This window comes from Haemaphysalis longicornis, unplaced genomic scaffold (assembly GCF_048455015.1).
Source record: "Haemaphysalis longicornis isolate Haplotype H1 unplaced genomic scaffold, Haemaphysalis longicornis Haplotype H1 scaffold_6, whole genome shotgun sequence".
Taxonomy (NCBI): Eukaryota; Metazoa; Arthropoda; class Arachnida; order Ixodida; family Ixodidae; genus Haemaphysalis; species Haemaphysalis longicornis.
In genome coordinates this window covers 5,283,363-5,307,348 of record NW_027526407.1, presented here as the reverse complement: position 1 = coordinate 5,307,348, position 23,986 = coordinate 5,283,363, and the positions used below count along the sequence as shown (strand labels likewise).

Below are 23,986 nucleotides of genomic sequence, written 5' to 3'. Positions count from 1 at the left end.
TTTTGTTGCACAATCTTTTCACCGAACGGTTATACCATGGTGCCTGCCTGCTAGATGTGATTGTTTTAATTGGAACGAAGTCACTTTATAAAGAGGCCACCTTTCCTTTAAACAAGTTCCAATTCTCATTAACTGATCTGTCATCGAAGCCCAGTAAAAAGCTGTCGAGAAATGAAGCAAGCTCACAATTTATTGCATCAAAATCTGCCCTTTTGTAGTCCCGGATTTGCTTTCGGTTGTTTGTGCGACGAAAAACGGGAAAATTTGCTGTGAAGTGCAGAATTGAATGGTCGCTACAACCGGGTAGGTAAGAAAGAGGAGAAATAATTTCAGGGACAGAAGTTAGTACAAGGTCTAAAACACTCGACGTTGTCAACGTAACTCTTTTAGGCTGGGTAACGAGTTTGGAAAAATTAAAATCACCACACAGGCTCAAAAAATTGGCACAATCATTCGAAAAGGGACTAGGTTGAGGAGGTACCATGGACCACACAATGCTTGGGTAATTAAAATCGCCCATTAAAATTATGGGAACATTAGGAAAACGTAGAATGATCTTGTTGACGGCATCATGAAGCCCATCGACGAAAGAGGGACAAGACGAAGGTGGTCGATAACAGACCCCTACAATAAGTTTATCGCTGTTGTAGTATGTGGAAATAACAACAAAATTGTAGGTATATGAGCATATCGTTTATTACACAACATTGAAATTGTGCTTTTTAGATACCACAAAGTGAATGAGATGCACACATTGACGACTGTAGTAGGTTTTACATGATTGATTTCAAGCTGCATTCTCAGCATTTTCCAGCCTCGCAGGTGGTGGGTGGCAGCGCAGTTCGGCAAATTTCTTCAAAGGCTGAGTCACAAGCCCATGTTTTTTGCGGTCCTTTTTTGTTGCCTTTCTTGCGTAGCTCGCACGCCGTGTAGTTATAGAACCTGTCTGAAGGTAGTTAGGAAAGATTAGTAAACTCCTAACACCGCGACCAGAAATCAGTAAGAGGCTGAGCGAAAACAACCACTCTCGAAATTATCACATGTACCATGTGTTCAGTATAATTAGAGTACCCGAATGACTGTACAGGGTGCGTCCCAAACAAATCCATCAAATTGCAATGTTTATTTGATGAAAATCGCGTATCGGTTATTGCAAAAAAACGAATCTGGGGTTAAGCAAGCACGCTGCCTAAGAATACGTTCAAAGTAATGACCATAAAAATATCCTTCTAAAATTGTTTAGATTTAAGATCACCTCTTCACGCAAATTTAGAGTCCTTCCACGCGATCAGCTAGACACTTTTTCACAGAGTAACAAAATTCCCCAGCAATATTTTTTATTGATAGCTTGCCGAAAAACTATTTGTTATGGTTGCAAATCTGGTGCTACAGCAGAAAAATATTTGCCATTGTCTAGTACCCAAATTAGGTCCTACAGAGGGCACACAACACATAGAAAATTGGTCGAAAGCTTTTTGTTGCCTTTGACCAGTAAGGCACCGAGAGAGGCATTTTTTCCGGTTCTCTTTCCGGTCCATGCACTAATCTTCACCTGTAGCCAGCCATTTGATTGCGAAAATGAGAAGAGGTGGTCTCGTGGGCATGATTCTTTCACTGAGAGATATTCAAGTGTCTGTTATGGCTCTCAAATGAACTGCGTGAAGAAGCTTCCATAACAACTGCAGTGTCGCATGAGCATATTTATCGATTCAGCAATACAACAGCATAAAAGTATATTTATACTGAATGTCTTGTTTTTTAAAATACAAATACAGGTCTGAGAGGAGCCATAGTAAACAAAAAACGCAAAACAAATGAAATAATTCGGTTGATTATAATTTTTATTGCATGCGTTTATATTACGGAAGTTGATTCTCATGTTTTGCGTTCACTACTTTATAAATAATATTAGCATTCACACAATAAACATTTTTTTACTTATAAGCACTTTGTCTCTCTCTGCGCTATACCATTATAAAATAAACACAATTTTCAAACAGCCTCGCTTTCTAAAATGGTCGTATGGTTTTTATTCTTTATTACCTTAGTGTAAAATTTTATACGTGGGGAAGTGCAAAATGAGGCGATAAACTTTACAGAAATCTGTGTTGCCCTGACTTTTGCTTCAACGGCAACTTTTTAACCGTTAGGCCGCTGAGCAATTTTCAATATTTCAGTAATCCAGAGTTTCATGCTGCACTATAGTGCCATTTTGCCTCTATCGCAGGTGCGTATAGTCACACATGTGACATTCGGACGATGCCACAATGAGTACATTTCACGTGCGTACAATGTAATCCTTCCCGGGGACAAGCCCAAGCCGACTTTGAAGCACCCGAAACACTGGGGGAGACGCCACGTAGGGGGGGTTGCCAACAATGACAGACCAGACCTTCTTTGTTCCACAAGGCTTCGTCCCATCTCAGCGAACGGTATAATTAGGGTTCAAAACAAGCCCCAGGGGAAGCATTCCCTATGCGACGCCAAGCGATTCCGCCGGTAAAAGCCGCCGCAAGAGTTATCCTATAGCGCGCTTCTGAATTCCGGCCCGAGAATAAGACAGGCAAGAACGCCACTGCCTGCACCTTCCGCCAACACGGACTTGCGCACCCGCAGCTGCACTCCCAGATACCCTCCACAGCCCAACGGAGAACGCGTTCCTCGGCTCAAAAGCTAGAGCCCCCTGTAAGCGGTGATGGCCCTCGTCCTGAGCCCCTAGGCACGAGAGCAACGGGTCTCGCCTCCACAGCCCGGAACAAGCACCCAGCCTGACATGTTTCTCCCTGACCCGGAGCCGGACCAGCGGCCACACTACTCCATCCTCCAAACCATAGAAGGGGCCGGCACCGTCTACGCTCCTATTGATTAACCTAATTGTTATCTGTTCATACGCGTTCGTATCTGTGCATCTTTCCTCGAAACTCTGCGTGGACCACCCAAACGGGAAACCGTGAACTAGCCACTTCAGGGCGCATCACACACACAAGAAAGTTTTATGGGCGAATCTCCTCTTGCTTGGGCCCTGTCCCGTCCCTTGTTGCTGCTGTATACGGCACGATACATTATTGATGATTGTGGCCGAATTCCCCAAGGGATTGGCCAAACAAAGATCTGCCGAAGAGGACAAACGGTCGACGCGTTCGTTGCTACCCAACCAGAAGAAGAAGAAGAAGAAGAGGTTCTCGTTCGTCCCCTGCGAGCTCAAGACATGTACCGGCAGTACACAACACAAGACGTCCTGCAGAAGGCGACGGCCAAGGTGGCTAAAATGTCACCTATCGAATTCGCCAACTTACCCATGCAGATTCTCGACGTACAAAACCCCTACATAACTAGAACAAACATCGACGTCGTCGACGGGCCAGTTAACGGAACGGTGGAAAGCTTGACGTGTCAAGTCTCTATATGATGTGCGGGCGAATGTTTCACGGTTTTACCGATAAGCATTTTGGCTTTGCCCCTCTCATCATCATTCACTTCGTGGAGATGGCGGAATTTTTTAACATGGTAGGGTGCTTTTCAAGATATTTTAGAATCTGCCTATAGCTGAAAGGAAAGAGTTTATGGCACCCGCCTAGAGAAAGGCAAGTTGCGAAATACGGCTTACCATAAAAAGTTTACAATAGGCGCATGTCAGTCACAATTAGAAGCACGAGTCTTTGTATGGTTCCTCAAAAAACTTATTTTAACAACATATTGGGGAATAAACCAAAGCGGATTTTATGGAACTTGCATGCATGGTAATCGGAAGCTGGCTTTTTGACACTTAAGGAAGCACACTGACGACAACTCTGAAAAGTGTTTACTGGAGGCTCTCAACAACGGCTAGGCGATTAGAGTCCTACACAGCCTACAGATACAACATTAGCTTCCGAAGAGCTTTCTGGACGAGATGGCATAGAAACTACAGGCAGGAACCGTGGGTGCAGGGCGACAGGTAAGAATTGCCGTATTGTGCCTTCGCCTCAACGCTGCGAAATTAAAGGATTTCAAGAGTGCTTACGGCAGGTTTTGAGATTTTAAAGCGAAGCTTTTTACCCCTACCCTCAAGGGTTCGGTCGCGAACGTTGGTGGGAACAGAAAATCCCTGCGAACAAATAAAAAAGTTTCTGTAACCGCCAGGAATCAAACCTGGAACGAATGGAAAAACAGACCGAGAGCTTTTTGTCTTACTGATTGAGTTGCCATCCCAAGCGTCAACATGAGAAACAGACGGTAACCTCGCCGGGCACATGTGCGGGTTGACGCCCTACCTTCTCGCTGAATACCACGTGATAGCATCACGCGACCTTTCACGCCTCTGTGGGCGGGGCCCACGCCACATGCAGCGCCAGTGTTGGTGCCTTGCACATGCACTACGAGTTCTTAATATTAAAGGAAGCTCACACCAACGCATGGCATCTCACTTCCCCTCTGTCTCTGGCGCCTATATCTTCTCCTTCATCTCCAGAGGCAGTGACGGTATAGAAGTGAGATCGCCTAACTCCGGGTTTGAGCTTCCTTTTATTTTATACAGAGTGTGTTTCTATTCATGCGCTACACCAGTACAACACAACCTATCATTTTTCCTGCATCATGCATTGATTTAGCCTTAGCAAAGAATACCTCTTTGACGTAATAAAGTGTGTGGTAAAGCGCATTTTACTTCACTCTGGTTTCACAATCGTTGTGATTGTCGTTTACAGCTTCGCTTTATAACCACCTTCAGAGGGTGGATGCGCGCTTTTTTTTGTCTTCATTACGGGTTAAGGTCAAAGTGTACAATACGCTTCAGTTAGATAACGTCCTGACTACCCACACAAAAGTGGGGGACACACTCGCCCGCAAAGCCACTCCTGTAACTCCTCAAGACCGATACCTTCAGTGGACCACCACCTTCGGAGAGTCTAATCACCCGTAAATTTGGGGTGCGGGTGGATGATAAATAGCAGAAGTAACTTATAAATTGCTACGTCGCCGCAGGACCGAGATGAGAGGAACGAGGAGATGAGGCGAAGCGATCCATTTATATTATTTACATAGCGGCCATGACAGAGCTCGCGCAAGGTGCGCACCAGGCCCTTCGCCATCGTCCTCATCGTTGTTGGTTCAAGAAGCTTCGATCCACTGCCTGCCTTAGTCGCGTAACATTACCCCCTGGTTCGAGGGCGACAGACCCCGTCGAGGTCGAAGCAACGTGAGGACTGCGATGAATGCGGACGAGCAATGCGATGACAAGGTACAATGAAGATGAGCCTGCCACCACAGATGAACATGATGTTTTTGGTGATGCCTGGCCCCACAACAGCGGTGTCTTGAAGGCAGAAGTGGACCATCGCAGGAGGTCGAACCTTGTCGGGCGAGGGAGCTGGGGACGCCGACTCTTCGGTTCTTCTGGTCTCGGCGTATCATAACTGTTCTTTGATCGGCTGCTCACGGGCTGGGGTCATGGGGCGGGGGACGTGGTCGAAGGCTTGTCGAGGTGGAATTTGGCTTCCCGAAATGCCAACGTCCCCAAAACGATTCCGTTCAGGCCGAAACGATATGATGTAAAGGCCAGAATGAGGATGACCCCGCACACTGCATCAAAATGTTACGCGGTGGCAGGACAAAAAAGAGATGAATGATAAGATGGGATGAAGCAATTTATTTGCTATATTTACATACCGGCAATCACAGAGCTCGCGCAATGTGTGCGCCAGGCACTTCGCTGTCACTGTCATTGCTTTTGGTTCATGGAGCTTGAAGGCATTGCCCACCTTAGTCCCGTAACAATAAGTAGTCATTTCACACATCCGTAGAAGGCGTCCACCATATATGCACCGCGAAAAAATGCGGTGTTGCGCTTGGTCTTGTAGCGCATTTTACAAATTCACTTTCTTCCCTTAATAAAGGTTACTGAAAGTTTTACTGGGACCGATTTTTTCACCGTTCGCAAGTTTTGTTACTATTTATTTTTTAAGCGAACAATTCTGGCTTATGTTTTGTGTTGATCTGAAATTAGCGTCCACTATACTTAACCAAGTATAACTATCATCACCACATTGGCTGGGGATGATACTTGACCTTCCGTGGGCGTTTTCTCCTAAGCAACTGTTTAAATGGTTTTTACAAAATACTTAGGTCATGTTCATAGTTTGCGGTTGGTAAAAATTGCTTAAAATTATTTGTAGTTGTCTATGCAAACGTGTTATCATAAAACTGCGGAAATTTTTATCTTCACGCATCCATTTAGTTATTGTTGATATTAACTCTCTTTCAACCCACACCTAAAGTGGCCACACATAAGAGGAAATAACCAATTTACCATGTGGTAAGCACATTGTCGTTGAATAGGTTTTTATTGAAGCAGCGTATTGCCACGACTGTACTGTGAAAACTTTGACAGATTTCTCCTATTTTGAGTGGCACCTGCAATGATTACGGAACAACTACGAAGTACAACGTGCCTATGGTGCATATGTTAAATCAACTTCCCAATCTTTCCTTCCACAAGCGGCTGAAATAATTGAAAAAGACGGAACCAAAAAAGTGTCCCTAGTGTCACGTGTTTATCTTTGCTCATTATAGTGGGTATTTATGATTTATTTAAACAACCTATGCACCTTTAAATGCATTATCTGAAAAATGATAATCTTACTTACTGTAAAAGTATGTTTGAGCCAAAGGCAGTTTATCCAAAACCCAAATGATTGCGCATGTGGAATTACTATCTTGGTATACAATTTGTTCAGTGTAAGCATTTTCATTCTCTGCAAGCATCGAGAATATAACACTTTGCATTTAGCAAGCAAACGGTACCACTGCAGAAAATGTGCAAACGATGAGCCTCAAAGTAAAAGACTAGTTTTACAACTTTTTATTTTGCAAAAACTCGTCTGAGATTGCTCAATTCCAGCAACTTTAAATGAATAATTTTTTTATAGGCAATGCATTACGCAATAAAAAGGAATGCATTTATGGCAGGAAGATTTTCTTTCATGCCAGTAAAATTTTTATAGAGATTTCTGTTGGTTTGCTTGGTTACTTCCTGCTTTTTTGCTAATCTCAATATTGTCAAATTGTAATGAAAAATTACTTCCGCCAGCAGCCTGTATATTGTTTGCCGCTCGAGCAAAGCATTGGTTTAATAAATAAGGCTTTTAGTGCCAAATTTATTGTTTTTTTAAAAGCTTAAACCTTCTCTTGGACCAGAATTTTAACATAAAAAAGGGGACTGAAGTGTTGCTGCTTATTTATCCCGCATACACTTTGTGCGACCTGTTAGCTTTCTTTTGGCAAGGTGTTTCATGGAGTCTGTACGAAAGGCTCTGCTACATTTGCGAGAATGAATTTTTTCATCAGTACCTGAGGGTCTGAACAAGTGTTCTATGTTCTTACTTATTTACACCGAATCAAGCAGCTTGTGCATAATCGTAGTAATACGTTTCCACAAGCTTTTGTAAAATGGCGTTTTGATTCTCCTTCAAATGCGCGCCATTTTTTCCTACTCTGCACGCGCCCCATTTGGTGGTGAACATAAATATCCATAAAACACATTTTGAAAGCCGTAAAGAAGGTGTGCCTCTGAACAGTTAAGTTAATACGACTTAACGTCGAAAACCTAACAATAAAAAATCACTATTTATTACTAAAAAATCATCCAAAAACGCTATTCTCGGTGATGGTTGGTATATAAAATTTTAAAACCGGGGAACAAGTTAGTGTTTCAATTAAAACTGCATTTCGATAGCCCGACTATTAGTGATCTTCTTATGCAAAATTACTTTAGAGTAAAACAAATTGCTGAGACAACAAAGACAATTTACCGCCTGAATGGCTGTTTAAATCTTTCTTCAGCTCTCATTTCTAGGAAACACACGGCAAACAAGGTCAAGCAGTTCCCAAACTTGAAACATCTTAAGGGCAACATGTCATGTTTAAAAGCCAGGTATTTTTTTATGAATAAATGACGCACATACACAAACACCAATGTGCTTTTGCCACGTGATAAGCCACTCTAGGGGACCTCTAAGATATGTTTAGCAGCGTGACTACATTTCCTTCTGTGCCACACGGGTCATCAGTGAGAAACATGTCTACTGAAATCTATAACAACTGGGTTTTTGTGGCAAAATAGTTTAATAGTAAGTAAAGCTAAATGCCATCAGAAAAAAAATGGCCGCGTATCTGCTCCTTTCATTGCAAATCTCGTCAAAAGACGATAGCCTTTGCAAACATTTGCCAAGGAAACGCCCCCCTTTGCTTTCCTCCTCACCTCTCATGCTGTTCCCGTACCGTTGCGCTAATCCCAAGGTAAACACACTAAAGGTTTGCTAAAGGAGATTTGAATTTACGCGTTCCACTTCTACAGGCCGGGATCCCCATTGTGAGCGCTGCAGCATGGTGGAGGCGCCCATGACTTGATATGGCCGACTTCAAGGATTATCGCACCACGTGGCCGTGCTCCATGTGAGTTCCAGTCAGAACGCAGCACCTAGCTAGTGGAACCATTCGTTGCTGTGACCCCGTGATTTTTCATATGCCGCTAGGAGGTGGCGCGGGCAACCGCAGGCGGCGGTTTTCTGCAGCAGATGTATAACATCATTTGATATCGAAAAACCAAGCCTCTATGAAGTTTTTAATAAAGGAACACTGTAAATATCTCTTGTGTACTACTTTCTTGTCCTATATTTGCGTAATGTATTGTTCTTCTTGAAGAAAGGTGCCAGGTAAGCTCTTTAAACCGGGCTTAGACGTTTACATTTGGCTTGGAGTATATAACACTATTGCGAAATATCTGTGTTACTTTGGCCGGGTGGCTGAACCGAGTCAAAGGCCGGCAGACAGACACACATACAAACAGACATAAAGACAGACCAACATTTCTTGCTTCAAGTAGCCCAAGAAAGACTATCATCTTTATAAACTGAGAATTGGATGCCTTGGCTATACTGGGAAAACCATTATAAAATTTCTTTTCAAACAGCAGGAAATATGTCCGCCCTCAAGAAATTTCGTAAAAAATTTACTGTAAAAGTGTAATTTCGAAGATTTGAAGTTCAAAATTGCAGTATCAAAAATGTATCTGGTTTCGGCAAAAAAATGGCAATGTTTACGTAGTAACCTAGTGTACATGCTTTTCTTAGTTGTACACGTTTAGGTAACAACCTTATTACTCCAAGAAGGAATTCACGCCGACAAAAAAGAGGAAGTTGATATGAGGGTATGCCTTGGCTACCCGCAAATCTTATCCCAATAGTTTTCTTTCAGGGTGAACAGTTGAGCCGTGCCACGCAGCCTCCCACTCGTTTTTAAAATACGTATTGGGGTTGTATAGATAGAAATTGATGGTGATAATAATGGTTGTATTATTTTGGCGCATGACCAGCTCGGGCAACGAGTGCTAGGAGTAGTTTAAACATATTATTTGAGAAAGTAGTGGTTAAACCTAGTAGGCGAAAACAACAATAAACTAAATAAACGAGTTGGTCATGGTTTGGACAAAGTGCCAGTTTTTGATGATTCCTGATAAAACTAAGGTTTATAAATTTAATTCCTAAAAGTACTCAGAAAAACTTTTTATGGATGCCGTATAGTCGTCAAGACCAAACAGTGGTGGGTAGAGCGGGATTTCTTGTCTGTAAATTTAGGCAAACGGTTTGTATCCTGTGGCGTCCGGTGAAATATATTGGATTGTCATCCATATGACGCATGGTTGCTCTCCACACCTACTGCAAATGGTCCTTAAGAACCAGTGAGCAGGTGGGAGCAGGCCGCGTGCGTGTGGCCTATCCACAATCTGGTTACGAGGGGATAGATCACAAAAACGACCAAAAATAGGTCTTTTTATTATAGTGCAAAAACATTCTAACTCTTGGAGAACGTCCCCACGAAGGGGCATTCTCAGATGCGCACCAAAAGTCATTGAAAAGTGGCGTCTAACGCGCCACTTTGTGGGCCCGCCTAGTCACAAGTTTCGTGTGATGCAGTTGTATTTACGTTGTTTTTAATAAAATTACGCCCACCTCCCCTCGCGCGAACCCTGGTGTGATGCGACGCTGAGGGAGGTTCAAGCGGAAGCGGAGAGCAACCATCTACCGAAAGGCCGCCGGAGAGCGGTACACCGGCTATATGCGCAGCGCGCCCGAAGCAAAAGAGATCGCGGAGAGAGACAGTACTGCACATGCGCCGCACAGCCCGCAGCGCCACCCACAGGCGGAGTGAGAGCGCGCTGGGCCGCACACCCGCAGATGTTGAGAGAGAGTGTTCGCTCTCACCTGGGCACGCGCCGGCGTCAGTGCATCTGCCGCGGCTATGACGCAACAAAATCGAACACAATCCACTTTAATCCAAACCAACCTAAATCTAATGAAAACCAATCCAATCCATTGCCCCTCGCGAGAGAGTGTTCGCTATCGGAGAGGAGAGGGGGGAGCGGACGATAGTGCGGACGCCGACGCCGACGCCGACGACGACGACGGACGCACGCAGGAAGGACAGGGCCGCCGACAAGAGATGCTCTCAGCTTAACATCTAAAAAACGTGTCATAACGTGTATTCTTCGAATAACTTACAAGATTAGCGCGTAGTTGGCTGAATTTTCCTCTTGTTCACCTTTAAGAAGCAATGACCCTGCGTTAGTTAAAATAGCATTTGACATGCATTACGAGACGTTTGTTTACATCAGGTCCGTCGCCTACAATTCTGTTTGTGCGCATGTAATTTAATTTTTTCCTACATAATACAGTGATTTTGTAAGCGTGAGGTCTACTTTGTATTATCGTTACCTAGCTTTTCTCCGAATCTGCACAAGAAGCGACAGTTTGAAAAAAAAAATGAAACAAATCTTTGAAGCAAGAAAAGGAACATTTTATTTTAAAACTTTGAGTTTCTGAAATCATTTTTGTGGGTGTTCTTTATCAATGCTGTATACCCATTATGAAGCCGAAGAGGCATATGCTGACTAAAAGGGTTTTTATAACACTTATTTCTCTAAAAAATCAATACAATTTGTGTGGGTGGTGTGTACATATTTAAAAAAATCAACGAGTATAGCCACCATTATTACTCTGCTCATGAAGAAAGCCTCAGGCAATAAACACATACAGAAAATATTTCAGTCCTGTGCCTGTATAACATTTCCGAAAATGATCCTTAAGCCGAAAAAAAATGAAAAAAGCTCATAAGTTTTATTCTCAAAACTAATAAATATTTGCGTACAATATTTTGCATATAGATAGTAGACAGCTATTATACGTATCCTCCAAAACTTGAAGTGTATGGTGTGAAAAAGAGCGAAGTTGCCGGCAGACGTAATAGGACTTCTACATACACTATACATCCCCCTTACAGCAACCATGTTATATGTGTTCCGTGAAGGGGCTGGGTGTCGCCCAAGTGGGGTTTTATTACGTGTAGTTGTCTGTCGGGTCAGTTCAGTTTACCTGCAATGTTTTCCGAATTTTCTGCCTGATGTGTAGCTTCAAGTAGGTATACAATACCGTTATGTGCACTGTGCTTCTGAGTGCCACAGCCATAAACCTTTCACCTGCCACCTCATTTCCGACAACGCCAGAGTGACTTGTCTCCCAACACACGCTCACTGCTTGCCCATAGAATATGCTGACATAATGTTTCTAAAAACAAGACTAACGATGTGATTTTCTGGAGACTTTATGGTTGACGAGGTATGCAGAACGCTAAGTGAATCAGTAAAAATGATAGACTTAAAAAAATGATACTCAAGTACGCGAGTTACAACAAGAACATTTGTATGAATGAGCGGTGAAAGAGCTGATGTTTACATTCAGCGTTAGGCATGGTAAAAGTTGGCTCCATGTGCGGCACAAGATACCGCGGTAAATGCTGTGGACGCATCACCGGAAAACTCTGTGCCATGAAATATCTTAGGCAGGTACTCAAATTTCTACATATTCCTATTGTGTATACACTATACTTCTGGACCTGTTTAACGGAGAAGTCACACAACACAGGGCGACGATGCCGCTGGGCTATAAAATCAGTAGATGTTAAGTTTGGGGATTGCTTCTCCGAATTACTAGGACTGGCCTGCAATGTTTATTTTTCTTTCATTTACGTAGAGGCCCGTACTAAATGTCCACGAGTCGGCATAGAGGGGCCAGGGCGGCGATGCGCCGAAGATGGAGGCACTTCTTCCTGTGCGTCTTTCTGTCTTTCTCGCGGGGGCAGCGGACCCCTCTTAGCGCTTCGGCGGTAACAGGGAATCGGTTGGCCGTAATTCCGGAAGCATGCCAGGGGCGGGGAAATGTGGTTTCACGCCGGGTGCGTCGAGTGTCCAGGCTGAGGGGCGGGACCGGTAGCGTTAGCGCTGCGGCCGGGTCATAAATCGCTGGGTGGACTCGTCACGAAGATTCGAAATGTCATAGTGGCGGCAGCGGCGGCGATGACTTTCGTGGAAACTGTAAAATGCTCTGGTTTTTTGTAAAATGAGTAATTTGGGGATGACCGGGAACACAGTGACAACTGCACATAAATTCTTAAAACTGTTGGCCGCGGTAACGGGCATCGTGCTGCGGCGGCGGCGACCTTTGGTAAACAAGTGGTGACACGCCGCAGGCGTTTGCTGGCATGCGGGGTTCGGGGAGTGAAGGCCTTGTCGGGCCCTTTGAGGACATCCCGAATTGGTGTAAGAACGCGTCGGACTTGGTTAGTTTTTTTTTCGTCTCACGACTTCCGGTGCGAATACTTTCTGGGTATTGGCGTATAGTTGACTTGGAAATGGGAAATGAGTTTGGGACAAGGGGTGGGCCAATTGCCTAATTATTAGCTGCGCCGGTGGCGGCAGTGTGGCGAGTCAATGCCACGATATTTTTAATTTGTGTCCTTCTTTGTCCCTTTAGGTCCGACTTCCTTAGTTGTGTTTTTTTTCAATAAAATCAAGGTGTTTGTTGCTGAGGAGAGAGCCACGGTGGATGCGGACTCGTATCGAGCTCTCCCCGAGCAATTGTACTCTGATGTCTGTGGTAACATAGCTGTAAATATTGTAATAAAATGTCAATTTTGTGGTGTAGACAATCGTCAGAAATCTGCCTTCGATCAGTGAGCCACCTTCAACATTATCATCGACCGATCGATCCCACATATTTAAATTGGTGTGTTGGAGTTCCCTAAATTGAATACGGAAGTTTCACAACCTTACGCACTCGTTCTGAGGGAGAAAAGCGTGGAAAATAATAACGATTTCAAAGCAGGTTGGTTGGGTTTGTATAGTTAGGAAGGTGTTAATGGATGGTGAGTCACTGATGAAGTTTTAAAATCACATGAAAGTCCATGAACTTGATCTGATGCTCTAGGCACCTATTGTTGCATTCCACATACATGCTTCGGACTGGGCTAGTGAGGAAATCACCCAACCGAAGGCGAAGTCTATTGTTGCGCTCGTTCGAACACTATTAAAACTGTTTTTTATCGGCAACCCATAATAGACACAGCCACGGTTCAAATGAGAAACATCAAGGCAGCGTAAAGGCGGAACAGGAGTTTTTTTTCTACATTGTAAGATTACTGTGGCGAATCTCGCTGGTAATGAAGGCTTTAGTCATTATGAATAAATAGTTTGATTTATTATATGAATGTGTGTTTGTCGTGAAGCACCGAGAACTTGTGCTCCTTTTAGAGAGAATTGATACCCCAGTGAGGGTAATATTATGGTATGGCTTTCTTCCCCCCACTTGGAGAACGCCATGCAAGTGCCTTTTTATTGATTGAGTTTTAATATATTCTGATCAGCCCAGACCGCCTGCTTTTTTACGTCAAGCTTAAATTGACGTTGCAGATTGAGGTATTATATCATTTAAAAGATATCTAGGCGTCGTTTACATAAATACACTAAAATTACCAGAGGCAATGCCTTCTTTAAAGACTTCATTTTCGCTATGAACAGTATAACGCTAAACTGCCCCATTAAAACAAGCAATTTTCTTTCAGGTGAACCTTTCAGAGTGCTCCTTCAACTCTCACGCCCGGGGTTTTTTTCGGCATCTTCTCTGAAAGGTATTTACTAACATGTTACCCGAAACACCCAATGACTTTAGGTCGCTGAGTATACGCTAAGGGGAAGCGGCATCATTGCATTTCTTGAGATTAAAAACAGCTTTACTCAAAAACTGTTCCCAAAACAAGACATCATTATTTACGAGTCAACTTCAACGAGTTGGTCGTCCGTCGGTTGCCCAACCCGGCAACACAGCACGTACCTATCGTGGAGGCCTTTCCACCGTAGAAAGTACACCTGTCTTCTGTTTACCGTGTTCTCGAGGAGCTTGCACAGCGATCTTATCCTTATAGGTCGATAGCTCCCGGGAGAAGAACCGTTCTTCCAATCCTTCCAGAAATACTTTTTTGGAGCCTCTCTCCAATACTTTGGAAGCTGTCCCAAAAGTCATACCTATTGTACAGTGAAACCTGTATGTAACCAAGTTAACAAAAATTCGCAATTTTTTGTTACGTGCCGGTTTTTGTTACTTGCAGGTGTCGAGTTAAGGGCGATGGTAATGAAACAGAAACAAAGGAAAAATGTGGGACATAAGTGAAGGTGAACGGACCCTTTGTGAATTTATTTCGCGCTGAAAAGCTGATTTAGTCAAGCCTCCTGCTTTCGCACGAGCTCAGGAACTACATGGTGGTAGAAAGAAGCGATGTCATGTACATCCCTATTTACAAACCTAACGTATCACTTTGACCCTTTGACATTTTGCGCTCTCTTAACGCGTTTCGAGAACTAAACGTGAGCTGAATGGGCGCCTTTTTGTGAACTTGGTGCTCAATATAACACTTATAAAAATTACACCATCTTCCCGTTGGGAAATCCTGAGTAGTATGCGAAGCAGCCATGGGGTCGAGTGAAGTTTCTATGAGTTTTCAATTCGTCGTTTCCGTTGACATTTAGCTTCGCGTGCGTTCGCTGTATCAATAGCTTCTTGACGTAGATTGAATTACTGAAGGACACAAGGCGTGTTTGTAGCACATGCTCCCATCTCGGTTTTTAGAGAAGTTGGAAGAGCGCCACGTACCTCCCGTTGCGGCCAGAGAGTCGTGGAATCTAATATGGGCGCCGCCTAACTTTTTTTTATAGTGGACTGCGCTGACGTCAGCCCAAAGGCTGACGGGGCTGAAGAGACCCGCGTGCGCAGTAAAGTGCGGACGGCGGAAAACGACAACGACAATATGTAGGGAGGGACACAGCCCCTGCGTGAGATGTTTCGCATCTAATAATTTATAGGATCCAAGCGGTGCTACTCTACCAGGCGGAGACATTCTTCTTTCTCACCGTCAGAGACGTCATTTAAAATTGTGGGCTTGTCTTTGAAAGACATTAACTTCTCATATTCTTGCAGCAGAACACAGCGAGTATCCGATACCACAGACCGCAGTGGAGGCGCGCGACTACAAGCGGAGAGGATGGCCTGGCACCTCAAAACGTAAGACTCAAACCGAAACGGCGCTATTACGTGGAAAGACACAGTAGTTTTTGGTGCGCGTGAAAAAGAAAAATTGAAGTGGAGCCATTTTTGCTACCCGGCATGGGGTTCCGCTACACAAGCAAAACCAGATGTGAATCCCACGTGCTTACGCTGTCGGAATACCGGCAGCGGCTGCGTTCATCATCATCGTAATGACAAATTTTGTTCTTAGGCAAATCTAGGCGTTTTCGTAGCTGCTGCCTCTTTGCAGTAGTGCAAGTATTCGCTTAATTACTGCATTTAATTCGCGTTTTTTCAGTAAAAGTGCAAAAAACCATGAATGTCCAGCTTGCCGACTTTGTATATCGAGGTTACCCGCCACAACGTTTCGTTACACACAGGTTACCAACACATGGGTGTCAATACGGGTGGCATTGGGGAACAAATAAATTTGTTAAATACGGGAATTCGTCACACAGGGTTCGTTACATGCATATTTAACTGTATAGGGGTGGGGGTGTTTTAAATTTGCCTGTAGGTTCTGTAATATGGTGTGTGTAATCTTGTCGGTTCGTGGAGCTGAATGTTTACATATGCTCAGGGTAGCCTTCAGCTGATAAATCGAAAAGGGCGAAATATATGAAGTGAGCGACCTATTACTGGACACGCAGGGAATTCTTTTCGTAGAACGTATTTTTATTTCATGAAAGTGTATGCGTAGTGTAACAAACTGAAAGGGTCGTGCAAGGGTGTTAGCCTGGACTTCAAGTGGATCTGCTGTTGTACTGAACTGGGGCAGGCTGTGTGTTTATGGTCATTTCAGATGTATGTGCGCAAACACATTGCGTATGTTTTTGTATGGATTTATTGATGTCAAGAAGGAGAGCCACCTATCTCCTTTTCCCGCACAGTACATACGCTGCACGAGGGCCTTGCACCTGTTTAGAAGATATGGTTGTTGGTGACGTGGATACGCACGAATGTCACCCTACGCCTTGCTCTGGGGCTTTCATTCTCGTCTAGAATCCCCGTTCCTCCAGGGCCTCCTTGGTGGCGCGGGGCACTATATTCAAGGCGCATGAACTTTCCGTTGACAGCAAGTTCGCGCGCCGTGGTCACAAAGATTCCTTCACTTTCTGTCAGTGAACACGTTGTCTAGTTTATATGCTTCTGTAAATGTACTGCAGTTCATTCAAGAATATTTGGACCTTTATATAGGAAGGTGAACCGTTTGTGGTTTTTTGCATATATTTTAACATTGTGGAAAAATAGGAAATACCGTATAGGCCTGCTAGCACGTCCCACTGACGACATGAAACGAGAACTGTAGATAAAACTGCCAAATAAAGGGGGAAGTAAGTTTGCTGCATTTATGGTGATATTTAGGCTATTTTGTTTGTAAATAGTCATGTTGCTTAGAATGTTAAACATTTTAAATCTGGCTGCCAAAAGCATCGTTGCGTGAAGAGCCCAAGAGTTAATTGGTTGCATTGACGACGCCTATCACATTGTAAGGTCCGGGCTTTATAATCAACGAGTGCCTCAAAATTATCAAAATTATCGAAATAAGCTCAATATCTGCAAATCAGGAAGTATGTAAAGGAAACATACGTTTATAATTGTATTGGACATCATTGAACGCATTAAAACAGCCTAAGGAATATTGTTAAAGTTCATAATCATTCATAGTAGGGATTTGCGGTGACAGTGTTCACACCGCCCAGGAAGCGTGTGTGCCTATTTCTGGCTCTCTTAAATTCCACAAGAACATAAAAGAAGTTTGTATATTTTCTGTTAGTATATGATTCTTGGAATGATATCTCATATCTGTCCAGTATCTCATAAACACCTTGATGGAGACAGTATGATTGATTGTGGGGTTTAACGCGTCTACGTAGCGCAGGTGATTAGGCGCGCCGTAGTGAAAGGCTCCGGGTTAATTTTGACCACCTGCAGATCTTTAACGTGCACCGAAATCTCGTACACGCGGGCATTTTTGCTTTTCGCCTCCATCAGAAAAGCGGCCGCCGCGGCCGGAAATCCAACCCGCGTCCTCGTGCTCAGCAATACAACACCATGGCCACTGCGCAACCGCGGCGGGTTTATGGAGACAGTATCACATATACACCATCAAGGAGTTAAGGCAGGCCTCCGCATTTCCACAAGAATGTGTTTTGTGTTCCCAATATTTGAATATAAACACGACTGCACTGTGTGCGTGTGTTAGAATTGGTTATAAGGGGTTTAAGGTTTACAAGGGGAATTTTCGATCTTGTTTGAAAAGCTGAATGCCACAGCCGTCGTTTTGCTGTGAAGCAGGCAACAATGGCCCGATGTCCGTGTAGTCTGGAAACGTTGTGGGAGTTACCACGCATAGGGCGCTCATAGATTGGCACCCTTTCGGGCTGTCTTTGCCTGAGTAGCCTGCGTGGAGTTACTCGAGCACCACTATCGGCACAGATAATGTTGTGTTCCTCCACGTCTATCGCCACAGCTCTCTGGGGTTTTCAAAGGGCTGAAAATACAAAGACGGGAAAACCCGCATTTGCCCCACCTGTGTCGGTTGCCGCAAACACCAGTGCAGGCTTTCCCTCCGGAGCGGTAACAATTTGGGTCAGGTCACTCTCGCTGACCTCGGCGGCGGCAGATTTCAGAGACCGCTCCGCACCAACGGAGAGTAGCGTCGGCGTACCTCTCAATACGAAATCGGCAAACAGCTTTCCCGCCTGTGGAACGTTATTGAGTTTGTGATCTTTAATTTATTCTGTGCTTCTCTAGTTTCACTTGTCCTCATCTACTTGAGTGGTCGACCTAAAACAACGGCATTTATGAGAAGTTTTCTGTGAATTTTAGCTTTCGGATGGGGGTCATATTGGGTCACTTGGCGCAGTTCAGTCGACCTTGGCGGGAGTTATTGCAATGCCCAAACCGGGGGACGTTCCTCGTGCTTGGGACGTAAGCAAGAACTGTACATCAAGTGAGACCTGCGATAATAAATTTGGGGAGTATTGACCGGTACCAATTTCAGATTGTGTGTTAAGAAAAGTTTTTTTGGTTTTCTGAGCTTCTGGATATGCGCCTTGGTGCACTTACCATCTGTTTCCGAAGGCCTTACAGCAGATCGCCTGAGGTTTATTTTATTAGGTCAGTATTTGAGAGCATAGCCTTGGCGCTGCTGCGCCTGTGGTGAGGCGTGTTCTTAATTTCAAGATCTATGATGCGTATTTGTGTGAGAAATTCTGGGGCTTGCTGCTGGGCGTCGAATTCCATCTATACTTCTTCATTTTGTTGTTTGAAACATTAGTGGGACTGTTTTATTCTACCCTCCAAGAATATAGAAATTGTGTACACAGATTGCGAGGCAACGCGCCTTTCTTTTTTAGCAGATTCCCTTATCAAGAAACGGGTGTAGGTACCACTTTCTGGGAACGAGGTAATAAGCAGGGGCAGAAAGGAGACGTCAGCTCCGACCCTTTTCATCATCAGGACATGCTAACCATATACCATAAAATAAAATCACTGTAGAGGGGTTCTTTCTACACTGACTCTACTCTCATGGTCACTGCTTCTCTGGAAAACAGTCACGGACCCCATTTGCAGAAGCATGGCCCGAGATCGAAGGCTGCTTTTCGAGGTACTACTATTTACCCTATAACTTATGGACATGGTTGTATAAAGCGTGAGTGGGGTGCTCGGTGTCCGCGTTCTGGCATACATTCCCTTTGAATACACAAGGTGCCCATGCGTTTGATGGTTAGGAATTTGGAGCTTAGCTTCGGAACGGGAATATTTCTAATCGTGAAGTAATACATGGGTAGGTGGCATATGTAGACGAACGTAAAGTAGCAAATGTGCAGCGCTGAAACTAGCGCCAAACTAGATCTCGACGCCATGACAATTTCTGGTGTACCTCAGGAAGCTTACTGAGCCGGTAGTGAGGAGGTACGTCGTAATTGTGAAGATAGCGTCCCGCACACCCAGCGGGGCTACGTGTTTGGAGACTCACTGCGTCGTGGCGACACAGAAAGAAGACCATCGGGAAAAAGAGTGCGTAGCCTGGTCAAGGTTACACATACACACACGCCTGGGTGCGCACATATGCGTGGGACTTCTAAGAGGGTTTGTATATTTATACTTAGAACTGGAGGATAGGACCTCTTTGTACCAAAACGACAGACGGCTTGTTTTGAGCTTATGACCAAAGAAAAGACATGGGGTACCATCACATAAGGCTGTTTTCTGCACGTGTTTAAAATTGAATGTGTCTTTGTGTGCCCGTTTAATAGAGAGGGGCGGTTAAAGGGACTTTACAAAAGACTCTGTAGAGGGCGGAGAAATGTCACCAGCATTGAAACCGATTCCCTCTGTGATTATAAAAATTTCCTTTTGAAGGGCTTTGCCTTTTCGGTCGTGTTGGAGATGGCGGACCAGCATCACATGGATGGGTAAACCGAGAGTGTAAATGTGTTCAGAAAAAAGATACGGGGTACCAGTTTTTTCAACAAATAATTGCATATGTCTGTCGGTCGTGTAGCCAAATTGGCGGACTAAGGTTTCAAGTGACCATCAATGAAATGCAACGTGGTGTAGGGATAGTGGTGGGGCGACGCTTTGCACGGGCCTGAGAGAAAATACCTCGGATACGTTTACGGATATTTTGGATCCCTTCTATGTAGCGGAAAGGCTGAGGTACGAATAGGAATACATTACCTGGTAAGAAAAAAGCGTAAAAAGGCAATGTTTTTGGTTACAGAGGCTCTCGTGCTGGCTCGAAACACGCCCCAAGAACAACGCTTGCTTTGATAGACGTTCGAAGGGTCTGAATAGTGTCATCGCTAAACCAGTTTGCCCTAATTAAGAAATAGGCATCCTTGCACTTCAAGGTTTGAGGCAAAACACGCGGACGACTTCGGGTCACCTGCACCTGCGTCGTCGCCTGAGGCTGCCATTGCGGCGGCCTTAAACGCGGATTCGGACACGATCTTTTGTGAGGGGGGGGGGGGGGGGGGGCATGGCGAACAAGGCACACGAAGAAATCTTGCTTTACCTACCACACCAGAAACCTTAGTATCTTTTCCTTCTTCACTTATGGGCCCGCACGGCAAAAAATTCGCTTTATCCGCTCGGCGAAGATCATGACCCCTTGGTTGGGGCACTGCGTTCGAGTTTCAAGGAGAAGCGCAGCTCGTTCTTTTCTCACCGCGGTAGTAAAGGTGTTGAGGAGTTCGCTTTTCAATGAAGTCCTGTTTGTCAAAGAGCTCTCGTGGTTTACGAACCAATTTCTAGCTGAACCTTCTAAGAAATATAGAACTTGCCAGAAGGTTTCTTCGTCGTCTCACTTGTTGAAGATTCGGACGCACTCCAGCTTCTTCAACCCTTCTTTTGGTCTCTTCTGCGCTTGCTCTTCGGAACGATGCCGGTTCGTGGGGCTGCTGCAGGACAATTGGCGACGTTGCTTCTTGCACCATGCTGGTGGTTGCAGCGGTCCTTTTCTTTGGTCTGCCTCACAGGAGACCAAACTAGGGCCGGACACCTTGCAGTCCGCGGCTGGCTCTAGTTGGAATGGGTTGGCGGCTTCCAGATGTCGTTGGAAGCATAAAGGGTGAATACCAAGCCCCTTTATCAGATGTCACGTACGCAAAGACGGCGCAGATGTCTCCAAGGAAAAATAAGTTTATTTTAGCGAACTTGTACCCCCCATGAAATAAAAAAATACACAGGTGGCTTAACAGCAGTCAACAAAGATACGTCCGCAGAATAGTGTCGGTGAATCAAATACCGTGGCGTCTGCTCTGCAGCCTTTTATATTTCGGTGCAAGTGGGTTTCGAACCGTCAATTTACCTCCAGAATATTGCAGAATAAAAAATATTATTCTAGGCTGGGGACGTTAGGGAGAAACACCCTCCTTATCTGAATGAGATAACCAGTGTTGAATAAAAATAAAGGATGAAACACGCACCTCGCTTGGGATGCAGATAACATATTCGGACGCGGCCCGGCAGTAAAAACAAACTGTAGTAAACTAAACCAATACATTTTTCGCCGCATTTTTGATGGTTTGAATAAAGATTAGAGAGTGAAGACTTTCTTTGGGCACAATAGATATTTACGGCTTTGGCGTCTCGCATTGAAATGTGTGCAATTTTTTCTAGGGTAAGAATTGCTCACAATCCTCTCTGGCAAGACCTGCGTGCTCTGTGGCAAGCGCTCTCTGGCAAGACGCTCTCTGGCAAGACCTCTCTGAAAATCTTTTATGCCAAGACCTGCGTCTTGCAAGAGAGGATTTGTGAGCTAAAATTGTGAGAAGTGTACTGGGTATCTCACAAAAAAAACGTTTGTGATTTGAGCAAAACGACGACTATGGGGTCAGTCTTCTCGATTGTATGTTCCTTTTGGCCACCTCTTTGACTTCCGATTTTTTGTGGTGACAATTTATTCAAAATAAACATCGTTTAGAGGCATAAATGATTCATGAATGGCTAAACATACCTACCAACATTTGTTAGCTGCATGTACGTGACTCCGTGCCAGCGCTCAACGTCATAAAATGTCCCTTTGAGGAACTGGGAAATCTTCTTTTGTTTGCTAAAAAGCCACATTGAAAATTGAAGCGTTAGATTCTGATTAATTTGCGTGCTAAACAAAACTTACCTTCTAATATAGTAGGCCCTTGTAAACAAAAGTTCTCCATACGTCTGATATCTAGGTTTATCAACCTTGCACACAATATTCGTTTCAGACGTTGCGTACGTCCAGACAAATCTGTTTGTACTGTAAAACTAAGAACACACATTCGTCCACGGGGAAATAAGATCGCTTTTAAATATATCAATCAAACAGCAACAACATGCCAAAGTGTTAACAGGTGTTGTAGAAGAAAATGCAAGTTTAATTCTAATGGTTTGAGACCGCCAAATTATAAAAGAATGGTATCGTTTTAAATAAGAAAGGGCGAATTTAGCTGCAGTAAAACGCTGATTGCACCTAACAATATTAATCTCGAGTTTTTATTTTATTCAAGCACCTTACCTCTGTTTGTACTATCCGTTCACTTATTTTCTCGGCCAAAGCATTCATCCTTAAAGACGAAAGATTGCAAAATGTTTGACAGCAGAATTACAAAATATGCCAGCGCTTCTGCATATCAATGCCTGCTGTGTATATTCTTATCATCACCCCCAGCATACCGAAACACTTGCAGTACGTGCGTCATCTTGGCACACTCCCTGCATTTTGCTATCATCTGAGCTCTCAGGTACTGGCGAATAGCCGTTGCACCTCACACAATTTGTTCACCCATGCTTTCGTAAAGCCTCTCAAGTGGCCTAGGTTGCCAAAAACAATATCCTGTTTCTTCCGGCTTTTCCCACCCCCCTCATGCAGCTCCCACAGATCGCAAACTTCAACGACGGGTTTGTAATACAGCAACGACAAACGCGACCCCCACCGCTAATACTCCAACCCCTGGTAGGCGCAAGTCCAGTTGGCAGCGTTTTCTACAGCAGTGTTGGCTGTAACGTTTGTTTGCAACGCCAAACTCAAGCCATGAAAAGGCCCTACATAGACCTACGCAATAGTGCTACCTAAGGCCCACCCTACGCAAGGAATTACATTTTTGGGGAATTTCAAGTTCGTTGTAATTTTTATTTGCTTGTTTTTGTTACTCGACAACCGAAGGTAAATAGGTTCTGCTTTTTTTTAAATAATGCTTGAGAAAAAATTGTTGTAGAACAGAAATATTTTGTGTCCTGAGCCAATTTTTTGTGGGGCCTTCTTGAAGTGCTCTGGTAGTTACGTTTTTGAATTCCAGACGAACAGCTTCAAGATCTTCCGTAGTTAAGTTTTGAAGAGGCAGGCTTGCCCGAGCGGCCAGGCTTGACGGGTCGGGCTTGCTCGAGGGGCCAGGCTTGACGGGATCACCCATTCATAACCATTTCGATGGAAGGGTTGCGAGAAACGGCTATAACTTTTGTTTAGTCAACACAACTCACGAAACAGAGAATATGAAAATAAGCCTGTAATACAAATAGTGCTCTACAGTACTCCAAGTTTCTCATGATTCTCTTGGTTACATAAATCACAATTACGAAGGTTCACGATTACTAAGTTTTACATTCAGGAAACCGGCCGTCTGCTGTAAGTACATGAGGTTTTACTGAAGGACGAGGGACATACCCGTGTTTTCTGCTAAAAACTGCATTCCATCTGAGATTTATATAGCTAGCTAACAAGTTTGTATATGCAATTGCAAAAACAAGTTTAGTTTGGCACACTGTTTGTACCGTGCTTCCTTCGCCGGTCATCTTATTTGCAAGGCGGAATAGCACAGAATTTCTTTTGATTTACAGTCGCTATCCAAATAACTAGCTACCTTTATGTACCTCATTTTAGGAATGCGCAGATACCAATTGCGTGGCGTCAGAGGATCCAGTATAAAACCGAGCGGTTAACTTTCGTAGTTTTGTACGATGTATATTAGTCGGCAACTCTAAGCCAATTGTCCCACTTTTCTGCATGCTGATGATGGAGAAAACATTTCTCCTATGCTTCCGATAGTGAACGTTTCATTATAAATTGCTAC

At 44.1% G+C, this 23,986-nt stretch overlaps 1 long non-coding RNA gene across 1 annotated transcript; it reads right to left on the bottom strand.

Annotated features, from left to right (window-relative positions):
* Positions 1–689: 689 nt before the first annotated feature.
* Positions 690–22,194, bottom strand: LOC144141367 (uncharacterized). Its single transcript, XR_013316557.1, has 4 exons — positions 22,057–22,194; positions 21,899–21,990; positions 6,624–6,731; positions 690–946 (listed from the first exon to the last, which is right to left on the bottom strand). It is a non-coding gene; the product is annotated as an uncharacterized LOC144141367 (long non-coding RNA).
* Between the last annotated feature and the right edge of the window lie 1,792 nt (positions 22,195–23,986).